Below are 14,251 nucleotides of genomic sequence, written 5' to 3' on the forward strand. Positions count from 1 at the left end.
TTTAGCTGGACATCCTGGAGCAGACCCACGTGTGGGACCGGGCAGAGCAGGTGACTCTTCGGTGGCTCCAGCCACCTTCCCACCGGAGCTGGGGGACACTTGTGCCACCCCTGGCCCTGAGTTGTGCTTTGGCTGGGATTGCACCTGCTCACCCTCTCCAGATCCCCAACTGCAGCAGGGGATGGTCCTGGGTGAGCAGAGCCTTGGAGGGGGCTCCATCCCTCTGGCCAAGCTAAAAGCCCAACCAGCCCCATCCCCTGCTCTCCCATCCATCCAAAAAATGCCCGATCATATTTTTTTCCTCATCCCCTCCAAAAACTGCAGCTCGAACCCGACACCAGCGGAGCCTTCCCTGGTGGAGCAGCCTCCTCAGCAGGAGAGGATCCGCAGCTGTAAATTACGCTGCGGTTGGGAGGTGTTTGCTCTGTTTCTCTGGTGCGTGTTTTTTTCAGCCCGAGGAATCACAGGCTGCGCAGGGCTCGCAGTGCCGGAACCCTTTGCAGCGGGGAGAGGTTTTTTTGCGCTTGTGCGGTAACTGAAGTTAATCAGCCCTCCAGCCCCCTTCCTCTCCCTCTCCCTTCGGTGCTTTTAGTGAATCAGAAAAAGTTTGGCTGGCTGCCTGGAAAGCACTTGCTAAAATCTGATCTCTTACTTCAGCAGCCTTAAAACAAAGTTATTGGCATTTATACAGTTGGAGCTTGCAGGCTTCCAAAGCAATAAAATAATAAAAAAAAAAGGAAAAAAAGAAGAAAGCTCTGTGCTCTGGTGCTATTAGAACCATACTTGCTACCTTTTGTGCTGATTTTGCAGCGTTTTGGGGGCTGTGAGGTGGGATGGCTGCACTGGGCTCTGCGGAGGTGTCCTGGCTGCGGCTGGAGGGGCGGTGGAGCTCTTTGGGTGTCACACGCAGAGCAGAGCTCCTTCGGCAATTGGTGTGGGGAGCCAAAACATTAGATTAGTCATACTCGAGGGCCTTCGAGTGAGTGTTTACAGTATTAATGGTAGATGAAAAGATGTGAATGCTGTAAGTTTTTATTGCCCATTTTGTTACACTTTCTTTCTGGATTTATTCATGGGATTACATGTTTTGAGCCTGAATGGGAGCAAGGGATTATAGGATTTCTTTAATAATGATCAGTTTGGGTAGGAGTTAGCCTTTGGTGAACTGGAGTAAATTAATGCATCACTTAGGTTTAATATTTATTTAGTCTAAAGGAAGTTGTTTAGTTTTGCTTAAAGGGCTCTGTGTTGTATTGGGGAGATTTAAGAGTTCCTGAAGTGGATTATGTTCTAAGGCTGCCTTTCACCCTCCGTTCAAGCCATGATCTGCGGCTCATCTTGTGTGCTGGTCTTAGAATTACTCTGCTCTGCTGCTGCCTAGTACCTGTGGCTCTGTGTGCAGATGTAGAAATCTCTCTAGTGTGTGTGGGGCTGGAGGGATTCAGGGACAAAACACATTGTTTGGGTATGCTCTGTGTGTTCTGGTGGATCCTCGTGTATGAGGGCTGTGGTGTGTTGACGTGTGAGCTGCTGCAGTTCTGTGGTGGGGGCTCAGCTCTGGCCAAAAGCTTTCTTATAGACCCCAAGGCCACTCTGTATTTGCCAGTGGGTGATGGGGCAGGTGTAGTATCTCCTGTGGGCAGGTTATGGCAGCACTGGGAAGTGTTCCCCAACCCTGGCCACAGGGAGGCTGGAGGGTCAGGAGTTTCCAGGAGCAGGATTTAGACCCCTGGATGAGCTGAAGTCCTCCAGGGCTTTGCCGTTGTGTGACATTTCCACCAAGGAGCACGGGGACTAACACATGGTGGGGCAGAGGGGAGCACTGCCAGAGCGTGGGTGCAGCACAGCCCTGGGAGTGGCCTTGGACCTCCCAGGGCTGCCTGGAGGAGAGGTCGTTCACCTTCCCGTGCAACACCAATGCCCCTGTCTTGTTTTCGTCTCTTGCTTCTTAGGAAGTCACTCTGATGCTTGGAGTTGCTGCAGTTCCAAAGCAGGGACGCTGGATACCCTTGCAGACATTACTTTATTTATGCAGGTTGTTCTTAGGGATGCTCTTTTGCTGATGGTTACTGAACTCTCCCTCTATCACGTCTTTAGCATTCTTCAGTTCATTCTCCTACCTTTTCACACTTCCAGGAGCAATTTCTCTTCCATGTGCTTTTTTGTTCTCTATGTCCCAGAGTGGTTTTGGGTTTGGCTTTGGAGTCAATCTGTGCCCTTCAAGCAGGTGAGAAACCCCAGAAGCACCTTGCAGGGTTGGAGGGGATTGCCCCATGCTGTGCTGGCTCTGGCAGCACCAGTGACCCTGAGGATAACAAATCTGGGGACATGGGACCTCAGAGGGCCCCCTTTGCCATGGCAGGTGGGGGCTGGAGGCAGCTTCAGTGTAAGTTGAGCAGTAGGATCTGAGGTTCTGAGTGCTGTCCTGGTTTGCAAGAGCTTCCAGCTCTTCTGTCCCTGAGCCACCTCGAGTGCATGGCCACGCAGAGCACGGGGCAATGCCAGCGTGGGCTGCCCTGGCTGTGCTGCAAAGCAGAGGGTGGTCCTGCCTCAGCCTCTTCCCTGCCTGATAAACCTCGCCATGTTCTCCTACACGGAGTGCATCTGTCTTAGATTATGACGAGGTCCCTGATAGGGCCAAATCCTTTGCTTTTATGGCTCTTGTAGGTTAAGATCCAGCTTTGGAATCTGATCCAGAAGCAAACAGGAGGTCAGAGGAATGCACAAGGCAGCACTGGGCTATTTTCACATCTGCTGGTGTTGTGTAAGAGGAAGGCTGCTGTGTGCCATGCCAATAGCAACTTATGTTTCTCCTAAGCTCCTGTGCAGCGACAGACAGTTATTGTTTGGGACATTGTAAAGTGAGACACGGAGAAGTGTTGCTTCCACACATTCAGTGAGCCAGATCCTGCGGTCTGGCGAAGCCACACGTATAAATGCCAGAAGGACATGTCAGAGGCATGAGCCTGCTGAGCAGCTCCCTCCCCTCTCCCTGCCTGCTGCTCCATAGCCGTCCTCCCTGGGACAAGCAGGACGGGTGGTGAGTGCCACCAAATGGCTCTGGGGATTCACAGTGGAGAAGCCAAAGGAGGTCCTGGTCACAACTCGCCCAGCTTGCCTTGGCTGGCCACTCTTTCTGCGGGTGTGCAGCAGTGGTAGAGCCACAGCTCCCTGCCTGCCCTGTCCTTGCCCTCCCGGTGACAGCACCAAAGTCAGGGTGCTGGACTGCACATCACCAACAAGGTTATTCTCATGTCTCCCCTCCCTGCAGATGGGCACCCACTTGCCTTTGTCCTCTCTGGGTGGCACAGTGTCTGTCTGGAGGCGGCGCCAAGGCTGCGTGTGCTGTCAGGGATGGAGCTTTGGGCATCCCCATGTTGTTCCTGAAGCGCTGTGGGATGGGGTAGGTGGTGCCTCCGTGGGCTGCTCCCTCCTCGTAGTCAAGCCCTGCGTGCCAAGACTCAGTGGGGCCCAGAGCCCCCCAAGCTGGGTGATCCCGTGCTTGCCCTCTCTGCTCAGCCTGGACTGGGAGCACCACATCCTTGGACAGCATCCCTGTGCCAGTACCTGCCTCCTGCTCCACAAGGGTGGAGAAGCTATGCTGAGAAGGACAGAATATAGCAAATGTGGTCTGTGAAAGGCGGGGCAGCTCTCTGTTGATTTTTTGGATTGCACCTGCCTTGATTACGAGACAGTGAGAAGACCAGAGAAACTGCGTGAGCAAAGCCTGAGTTAATAAGCAGAGGAGCTCAGCGATGTGGAAGTGCATGGCCCCATCATGGGCTGGAGCTGATGGGATGGTCCCTAGCTCTGGCTTGGTGCTGTGCTGGATTCCCAGTGGTGAATGCAGTTCCTCATGGTATGGCTCTGCTGGCATGCAACCTGCAGAGGCAGGGTCCTGTTGTACATGAAATCGTTTGTTCCAGTTTCAAATGCCCTTGCTCTCCAGGAAACAACCATGTGGCTTGCCACAAGGGACTTTTATTCCCTGCTGCTGACTCATTGTACCAGACTATGAAGTGTTGTGTCCTGAAGCTGCCCTGTGTATCCTGCTTCTGCCTCCTGAACTTTGGAGAGCTTGGGCTTGTGGAGGAAGAGGAAACACTGGAGCAGTTGCCTGGGCTGGAGCAGGGAAGCTGAGTGGCAGTGGGCTGGTGCTTGGGCTGATGTGTGCTGGGGTTCTCCCGTGGCGGGGGCGAGACTCAGCTTAGCTCGGGTGAGCGTAGGTGTGGGTCTTGCTCCTACAAAATGGGGATGTGCAGCCTGTGCCCCGCCAGCAGCTCTCAGCTGCCTGCCCTGGGCACATCATGCCTTTGCTTCTCCCTGAAGGTCCCCAGTCCTTCAAAGCGCTGGGACAGATTCTCTGCCACAAAGACCCCTCAAAGACATTTAGCAGGAAGATTTGCAAAGCTGTTTCCAGATTCTTACCCCAGCAAGGCTGACACAAATGTGAGCTGCTTCAGCATTTGGGGGCTTGGCTTTCTGCGTGTGCTGTGGGAAAGGGGAGCAGAGCTCCTTGGGGGCTTTGCTCTGCACCTCTGCGTGAGTGCAGTTTGCTTTTCCAAAGCTCCCGAGATGTGTGAGGTGCTTGAGAGGAACAGAGATGGACATGGGCGTTGTTGAGGAGAGTGCCTAGAAGGACACCATGAGGTTCAGATTTTAATTGGATGTAGCGTGTTGGTTGTATTGTATTTCAGTTTTGCTTTCCTTATTGCACCTGACAAGTACAAGACTGGATGGAGGCAAAGGGTGCAGCGTTTGGAGTAGTGCAGGATTTGAAGTGGTGTGAGGTTCAGTGCGGGGTTCAGAGCAGTGTGGGATTCTGAGACCTGCTGGGTTTGGAGTGGAGTGGGATTCACAGGAGGAATTCCTGCTCAAACTCAGAATTATTTTTTTCTCATAGAGTAGCTTGGCTGTAGCATACCAAGGTGGGAGAGAAAAGAGCAGAACAGGCAAAGGGTGGCACTGCCTGAGCTCTGCGGCTGTGGCTGGCATCTGGGATGCAGCTGGTGGTGGGAGTGACTGCTGAGGGTGGCAGGAGGCTCAGGGAGGATGAGGGGGCACTGGGGGCTTGGGCAGCCACACTGAATATTTTGCTGTAAGCTGATAGCACCGAGCTGGTCAGCCGGGCCAGTGGGTATCTCTCTCTGCTGTGGGAGGCAGAACTCAAGAGAGAGACTCACCTGAGACTGAAAATCATTATTTTGGATATATAAAGCTGCTTCCCAGATCCTTGGGAGTATTTTTATGTATCTCTTCCTTTCCTTAGGACTCTGCTTTGCTCTCTCCTCTTCTCCCTTGCAGAGCTGCTTTTGCTTTGTTTTTCCACAGATTTAGGTACTTTATTATGATAAGCGCAGGTGAAAAAATGTGCTCATGGAATGTGATTTAAAAAGGGAAAAGAGGAATGGTTGCTGTTGGTGCCTGGACAGAGATGGGGATACCTCCTGCCAGGGTCCCTGCCTGGGGTCTACGAGTTGCTCTGGCCCTGGGAAGCCTGGGGTGGGTGCTGGGGGAGCTGGAAGCCCTGGGCCCAGGGACGCACCTAAATGCCCTCTTGCCTGGGAGATGCTCTGCTACAGGGCATGGCCTTCCTGTGCTCTGATGCTGAGACCAGGGGATTTCCACCTGGGTACTTCTGGCCTGGAAGGTCCAGACATGATTGTTTTTCTTTCCTTCGCTGGGTTTTTGTGTTTTGGTCGCCTGCTGTGCCATAACAGCAGGTAGAAGCAGACATTATGCAGAGCTGTGCAATGTGCTGCCTACCTGGCATGTCGCCTCTGTGTCCTGATGCCTTTCCAGATGTCCATGGAGGATTAGGCATCCGGCAAAGCAGCTGGAAGGAAAGTAAGAAAAAAACCCCCAAAATATAAAAGACTGTCTGGCTCTGCAAAAGTATTTCGCTATTGCCATTCAGCAGCCTCGCCATAGCATGAAGAGAAAGAAAGGGGAACACAGAGGAAGGAGGAGGCTTAGCCTGTCATGGTCTGTGTGTTTCCCTTTGTGCTACCTCCTCACAGCCCCAGGGGCTGCGGCGGGTGGGAGCCGACGTGCCAATCTTCCCCCTCCAGGGGCTGGGCTGTGGTCTGTGCCCCTGGTGCTTCCATGTGGGCTTGGTTGCCTGGGCAATGCTATCTCAGCCCCTGCCTGCTCTGCCTACACAAACGGCTGCGTTTCAGGCTGAACCACACGGCAGTGTTGTCCATGCAGTGACGGTACATCCTCCCCTTTGCCAGGCTCCCTCACACCCTGCTCACTGTGCCTTTTCATGGAGTTACTGCCCTGGTTCTGCTGCAGCCAGGAGAGCCAGAACACCTTTAACCTCTGGAGCTCAGGGTGCAGAACAGCTCTGATGATCCTCTGCATGTGGCTCCTTGCCTGGGCTGGTGCTGCTCTGGCTACAGGGCCGGAGCTGCGCTGGTGCTGCCGAGTTTGCTGCTGATGCTGCTGGAGGTCAGCGTTGCTTTGGAGGCTGTGGGAGGAGAGGGGAAGATCTGAAGCTGTGGCATTGGGGTAAAAGGCCTCAAGTTGTGCCAAGGAAGGTTTAGATGGGCTATTAGGATAAAATTTCTTCAACAAAAGTGTTGTCAAGCACTGGAAGAGTGGAGCCACCATCCCTGGAAGTGCTCAGAAGATGTGTGGATGTGGCACTTGGGCATCTGGTTTAGCCATGGGCCTGGCAGTGCTGGGTTAACAGGTGGATTGGTGATCTTAGAGGATTTTTCCAACCTAAATGATTCTGTGATAGGAAATGGGCAGTGGGGAATGGCCCAGCACATCCTACTCGCCGTTGTGTGGCTGGTGATGGACAGGAGATGGGGCAGAGTCCAGCCCGTGGGCTCACCCATGTGGAGATGGAAGCAGGGGCAGGCTGGGGTGCTGGCACTTGCCCCAGGCAGACCCAGAGCCCCCACGGTGGCCAGGCTGAAGGGCTGGATCTGGAAACAATGAGAAGCTGGCACTGAGGGGAAGCAGGGTGGCGAGGGGCCCAGTGTGCCCTGTGATTCCTCTGCTCGTCTTTTAAAATCCAAATGGAGAGATGCTAAACCTTGGTGAAGGTGCCAGAGAAGTGCATATTGCGTGGATACAAATGTCAGGATGCAGCAATTAATAATGGATTGCTCTTCCTACAAGGTATTCCCAGCACTCCTTAGTCCTCCCAGTTCCTTCTTCTCCTGCAACGTATTTCAAATCCCTTTTTTCTTGCTAGAGTACTATCTTTGGCATCATTTTGAAGGACAGCTTGTTAAAAAGCTTTTGTGTCTTTTGAAATACCCCGAGCTGCTCTTGCACAGAAATCCAGAATTAAGAGAAAAATGCAGTGAGCCTAGTCAATGACTGTGTGTAGTGTGTGTGCTGGGTGTCTGTAGGCATGGCTGCTGGGATGGGAAGCCCTGGGAATATAAATTACGAAGTGGGTGAAGGACATTTTTGGTAGAAGGGCATTTTGCTGCTTCTCTGATGCTTTTTATCCATTTGAAGAGAGGGGTGGTCTGGGAAGGCTGGCAGTGCTGTGCCTACAGGGACTGGGGTCACTTCCTTTCTGTCACACCCTGGGTGATCTCCTCACGGTGTGGCTGCATCGCTTCTCCCGTTGGAGTGTCGGGTACGATCCTGATCAGATAACTGTATTTGCTTTCCCAAGCTGAATTCAAACCACAGGTGGAATTTGACTGCGTTGTAGGAACGAACAGTGAGTGGAGTATGTGCTCCGTTTCCAGCCATGTTCTCCAGCTCTAACATGAAGCTGCTTTTGGCCCCCTTACTCTCCCAGGCAGGAAGGTTGTGATCCCACATGAGCAGCCTCAGTCCCTGGGTGAGGCTGCACTGTAGCACTGCACAGGGCAGTGCAGTATTGATTAGCTGTACAATAAATTATGATGTATGTAGTGCAGGTTTCTGACCCCGTGGTCGCGACCTCGTGGTGATTGGGAGAATCCCGGCCAGCTGAGATCAGAGCAGCAAGCAGCCCCCAGCAATCGATGGGGCAGCAGCAGCTCTGCTGCAGGGCCAGCGCTGGGTGCTGCAGGCACGTGGCACCTTTGTCCCGAGGAGCAGCCAGCGCTGCAAGCTTCCCCTGGAATTCCACCTGGAACTCCATGCTGGGAGATGGGCCGTGCCAGCCTGACCCCAGGCTGTGGGGATGGGAGGGACTCTGTGTGTTTCCATTGGGGTTCTCAAAGCTGGAACATCTCAGGCTGGAAGGGAAGAGTGAAAGCAGCTCTGGCCAGCATGGAGAGTCTGCCCTGCTCATCACAGAACCAGAATGGCTTGAGTTGGGAAGGACCTTCAAGCCCACCTCGTTCCACCCCCTGCCATGGCAGGGACACCTTCCACTCTCCCAGGCTGCTCCAAGCCCCAGTGTCCAACCTGGCCTTGGGCACTGCCAGGGACGAAGCATCCCTGAGGCTGCCAGAGCTCCGGGAGTGTTTGGACAGCACTCCCAGGAATGCAGAGAGTGGGACTGTTGGGGTGTCTGTGCAGGGTCAGGGGTTCGACTGGATGATCCTCATGTGGACCTTCCAATTCAGAATATTTTGTGATCCTCTGGGCAATCTGTGCCAGTGCTTGACCACCTCTTTTCTGAGGAAAGAATTTCTTCCCAACATCTAATCTAAATCTCTCTTCTTTTACTTTAAACCCATTCCCCCTTGTCCTGTAATAAATGGGAGCAGTCTGCCAGCAAGGCAGAAGGCTTGCTTTGTGCTGTTTATGTTGAAAGAGTAGATAATAAGAATTTAATTGCTATTTAAATGTAGCAAACAAGAAAATTGAATTTATTTGCTCAGCTTTCATTTCTGGGAGCCTGATTTCCCCAGTGTGCACCATCACCATGTGTGCCAAGACACTGAGCACCGTCAGGTTCAGTTGTGGGGTTTCACTTCCAAAGGACATTTGTGCAAAGTCTGATCTGAGGTCAGCAGGGCTGAGCTGGAAGAGCTGTCCTGTGCTGGGTAGTGGCCCTGGGGGGTGGCACCTGAGGGCATCCCCAGACCAGGCAGGGACCTGGGGGTGTCTGGATGAGGCATGGGGCCTTACATCACCTCAGTGCTGTGGGCGTGGATGCTGGTGGCTCAAAGAAAGGGCTCTTGGGGGATCCCCAGCTTCATGCCACAAGGTCTCATCTTTGTGTCTGCCCATGTCTGGCCTGAATTTCGCCCCAGCCACATTTCCCACTGCTGGTGACTGGCGATGGATGGAGCAAAATGTGTGGGGTTCTCCCTGGTACCCCCAAGCTGTGCCCAAACCTCAGTGATTGTAACACAAGTTTATTTTTTCCTTTATTTAAAACATTTCAGAAATAGATTTATTTTCCAAAACGGTTGAAAATTGTTCCCTGAAAATGGGAAACTTGCAATCTAAATTAATTAATGCCAAATGAGACTTATCCCTAACTCAACAAAGCTGAAAGATAAGAAATCCTATTTGTCTGGTGTTTGCAGTGTAAATATTTCCAGGCAGAAGTGTGGCTAATAGAGATCAGAACAAATCTTCTATTAGAAAACAAACTCTGCCTTTCTTTTCTGGCCCTGGGCTCATGTTTGTTATATGTCATCCTGAAGGCAGATTGACAGTTTGGTTTGGATTAAAGTCAACACATGGTTTATGCCATATTTTTGATAAGGTTCAGTAGTAATCTGATTTTTTTTCTAGGCTGTCTTTAGTACATAAGTAGTAGAATTGTCCATTCCTGGGAATATTTTTGCAGTGAAGCTATTGAAGAATTTATTTCTGGAGGGAAGATGAAATTTCTTATTTTAAAAACTCTTAAAATCCCAAGTTAAGTTGAAATCAATTAACAGCAAACTGTAAGCTTCACGTGAGCTGGGCAAACTTCAAGCTGTTTTATTAACTGATCTAGAAAGTGTTTTCTTTAAATACCTTTGGAAAGGCAGAGAGGAGGAGACTGGCTCATGCAGGGGGAGCAGAGCAGGTCCCTGTGCTTTACCTCCAGCACCCAGTTCCGACTAGCAGGAGTAAAAGCTGCCACCATTTGCACCTGTATGTGCTTGTGAGCTCAGGCTGCTTCATGGGAATAATAGGCATTGCCCCTGGATGCTGGTTCCCTCCTTGGTGTGTCCCCAAAATAGGCTTTGGTTACCCTTGGCCCCTTGGGTACAAACAGCTGTGTATTTGTATGGTATAGATTTATTCTGTTTAAAAATAGGCTCCACTCTCCAAAGTGAGTGTCTTTTTGTCATTACTGTGTTTCCTAGAAAGAAAGTGGGGGAAAAAAAGTAGAAAAATTGGGAATGGGGAGCACCCAAGGAGGAACTGGGAATTGCTCACTGCCTTTGAACTCTGTGCCTCAGCAGCTCTGTGCCTGGAAACCCATCTGCAGAGCTCTGGGACTGTCCTCGCTGGAGGATCCAGAGAGCTGTTGTGGCTCACTCTGTGGCCACCTCCATCTCTGATGCCAGTGTGGAAACTTCCAAATTGGATTATTTGATCAGGATGAAATGGATCCCAGAGTTGTCTTTGGTGCTTGAGGGTAACTGGTGCTGGCAGGACCCGTTGGGTGATTGCTCAGTGCTAGAACTGGGCACTGGAAAAGCTCTGACTTGATGGTGATGCTGAAAGCAGGTGAGATAGCTGTGCCAACTGTATATTAACTCCCTAGGAAACAGAATTAATGGAGCTGAATGTTGCCTGCATCTGCATTCATTTGAAGCTGCCTCCAGCAGCAGGTTGTGCCCAGCAAAGGGCTTAAGTGAGCTGTGCCCTGAGTGACAGGTGCTGGGACGTGTCATGGACTGAGGTCCTTGTTCCCCAGCACGTGGAGCGGGTTCCCCGTGTCCCTCTGCGCCGGGTGAGTCGGAGAGCTCCGGCCTCGAATGGAAAATGTGTGTGTGCACAATTAGCGTGGTCCCTTCCTTCCCTGGGAGCAGAATGGCTTATTGATTTCTGTGGCCCACTCACCCCCACCTATTCAACAATAATGACCCTTCCACCCCAACTCTAAATCATCCCAGCATGCCTCGCCTGTAAGCCCTCTAATCTTTTTGGGTTGTTGTTGGTATTTATGCTCGTGGAGGTTTATGATCTGTTGGTGCTGACTGCTGAAATGCTTTATTTATCCATAGGCTGGGCCACACAGGGAGCGTCCTTATTCTGGTATCATGTTCAGGATGCTGTAGTTAAGGGTTGTGTCAGCACTTCCATGCACAAATCTTATTATTCAGGGGTTTTGCAATTCTGTGGAAAAGAAAACCAGTGACCTGGCACGGCAAGGGAAGGCTCGAAGGCAAACATGAAAGCCCAACAACCCACTGCTCATTTAGGGATTATTAGATGGGCAACCTTTTTCCTTGAGGAAAGTAGCCAAAAACATCCTCCTCCATTGGTTTGATTTTGTGCAAAGAAAACCCTCCTTTGTGTGCCTGTGTTGGGGTGGGATGGGGAGAGCACAGTGAGGCAGGACACTGGCTGGGATCCTCTCTGGATGCTCGGGAAACAAACCTGTGGCTGGTGCAGAACAGAGCTGCCTTCTCCTCAGAACATGCGGGTGTGGAGAGCTCGGGAGCTGCTCCCAGGGCCGCCTGGTCCAGCCTGGCCCACAGCCCTGGCAACAGCAGGTGATGGGTTTTATAAATGTGATTTATGGCCCCGTTAGTGCAGGAGCTTGTGGGCTTATAAATTATATGGAGATCTCTCAATGATAGAGGGAGTGTGGTATAAACAGGGGAGATAATAGGGCTTGAGAATGTATTTCAAAGGGCTTTTGGGGAAGGAGAAGTTCTGTGACTGCTGGCAGGTATGGGGTGATCCTGGCTGTGCTGGAGGAAGAGCCTTTACAGACCAACCCAGCCAGGATATTTTTTATTTCTCCCTCTTAATGCTGATGGGTTTTGTGGGCACTCCATGGACAGCCTGAAGCAGAGTTCATAACTTGGAGCAAAAATGCTCATGGAGCCCTTTGGCCTGGGACAACAGGCTGGGGTTGGCATTGAGGGTGACTCAAGCAAGTAGAATTGATCAGTCCTCAGACAGGAGCAGGCTGTGGTGAAGCAGTGAGGGAGCTGACAAAAAAGATGGACAGACAATTTACAAAGTGATATGGTACCAGGACAAAAGGGAATGGCTTCACACTGCCAGAGGGCAGGGTTAGATGGGATATTAGGAAAAGTGCTTCCCTGTGAGGTCGGCAGGCCCTGGCACAGGGTGTGCAGAGCAGCTGTGGCTGCTCCTGGATCCCTGGAAGTGTCCAAGGCCAGGTTGGACATTGGGGTTTGGAGCAACCTGGTATGGTGGAAGATGTCCTTGCCCGTGACAGTGTTGGAACCAGGTGATCTTTAATGTCCCTTCCAACCCAGGCCATTCTATGACTTATCCTGTGGTTTCTCAGGAAGGAGACTCTGTCACAGAGGGAAATCCAGATGCCAAACTGCTGCTCATTCCTTTTGTTAGCAGGTACCAGGCTGGTGTGAATGGCAGGGACTCCTGAGAGGTCCCTTCCTCTTGGCATCATTCCTGCAGAGGGTCACTGGGTGTTGTCTTGTTAGAATTTGCAGGAGTGGAACTGTCTGGGGCTTAGTAAAAGGTTTCCTGAGAGGACACTGGATAGAGGAAAGTGATGCTGGGATAATTTAGTCAGGTCCCCAGGCATCTCTACTGAATCAGCTTTTAGAAAAGCCACCTCTCACCTGAGGTCAGTACTTGGGAGCTGCTGTGGGGACAGGTGCTGGCCAAGTCTCTGTTTTCTTTGCAAATGCAATGCAAAAAGGTATTTTGTGAGTTCTGCCCTAACCTGGTGTGCACTGCTTGGTAGTTGCTGTGTTTTACCCTAGAGGGAGTTGCTTTTCTGCAGTGGGAGCAAGGATCTGTGTTCCTTGGAGGATGTCAGGGGACCAGATGAAAGGAGCTCCCAGGATAAGCACTGGATCACCGCTGAGGTGCTGCCCCTGCATAAGTTTATTCTCTTGTGGGGAGGTTGGTCTTTGATGATCTTCCATCTCCTTCTGATGGCAGGGTTTTCCTGAGTATCCCTCAGGTTTTCTGTATCTTGTGCCTTTGCTCCTGTTTTTGTGGAGGTCTCAACTGGGCTGGTATCAAGCAGAAGAGCAGAGATGTCACCTTGAACCTGGCAGGCCTGTGCTTCAAACTGACATTTTAAGTCCTTGTGGTCAATAACTCTGCCTTTTTCCAGGGTTTAGGAAATGCCTGACCAGTTTCAGGGTAGTGGGCTTGGGGTTTCCACTCTGCCCTGCTGCTGTGGCCAAACAGGAGCATCTCCCCTGGGGAAAGGGCAGAAAAGGTCAGGGGTGCTTTGAGCCTGGCAGGTTGCTCAGTAATTGAACTCAGGTCCAATTGAAGAGGTGAAGTAAGTATTTTTAGTGGGGCGCTGCAGCTTTTGTCCAAGGAACACTCCGCTGGGAGCTCTGCCCTGGTCTCCACTGCAGCCCCACTGCTGTGGCCACCCAGGCTCCTCCAGCGCTGGGTGAGCTGCAGAGGGACATGGGGACAGCCCGTGTGCTTGGCCAGCAGCGCCCTTGGGTGGGGCAGGCAGCCCCTCAGCCCTGTGCTCACCTGTGCAGAGCCACCTGTGCTGGGCAAGGGTTTAATTCCTGCATACCAGGGCAGGTTATTTCAGCAGGAGGGCTGTCTCCATCAAGAAAATAAGTTTTTTTTTGTTAAGGCAGTGGAGCCAGTTGTACCATGCTGAGCTCCCCAGTCCATAGTTTCACAGGGCTTGGCTGTTCTGCAAAGCCTGTTGCAGATTTCTTTGCAGCAACACCGATGCTGTGAGGAGGGACAGGGGACATGAAATGACTTCTGAGAAATCTGTGTGTCCTGGTGTGAGCAGCGAGGAGTGGTGGCAGCAGCACAGAGCCTCTCAGGGATGTGGGATCCAGCGTGGCCCAGGTGAAGGGTGAGAGACATTGCCACTGGTCAACAGAGTGTAGGGGACATGGATGAACACAGAAACTTCCTCTGGAGCAGAGAGTGCACCCCGTGCAGAGGTGAGGTGCAAAGCTGGAGTGGTCACACCTGTGTGCTGTCAGGTCAGACCTCCCTCGCAAGCCCTGGGCAGTGTCTCGGGGAGGCAACCCTTGGCCAGGCGCAGGGAAAGTCAGAAAGACCACCCAGTTCTGATAAGGGCAATTTAGAAAGGAAGGGGAAGATTGTGAAAAGAGAGGCAAAGGGGCACAAAGGGAAGAAAAAACCCACCCCACCGCCGAACAAAACTGAAGATCAAGACTGCTGTTAAACACACTGCCTGTGAGGGAGGTCTCACCGTGCCTTTTCTAAT

General features: G+C 51.9%; 1 protein-coding gene across 3 annotated transcripts in view; it reads left to right on the plus strand.

The window, feature by feature from the left end:
* Positions 1–14,251, plus strand: part of FGF18 (fibroblast growth factor 18) — a 73,765-nt gene that overhangs the window by 9,703 nt on the left and 49,811 nt on the right. The window lies entirely within an intron of this gene.

Source organism: Anomalospiza imberbis, chromosome 15 (assembly GCF_031753505.1).
Source record: "Anomalospiza imberbis isolate Cuckoo-Finch-1a 21T00152 chromosome 15, ASM3175350v1, whole genome shotgun sequence".
Classification (NCBI taxonomy): Eukaryota; Metazoa; Chordata; class Aves; order Passeriformes; family Viduidae; genus Anomalospiza; species Anomalospiza imberbis.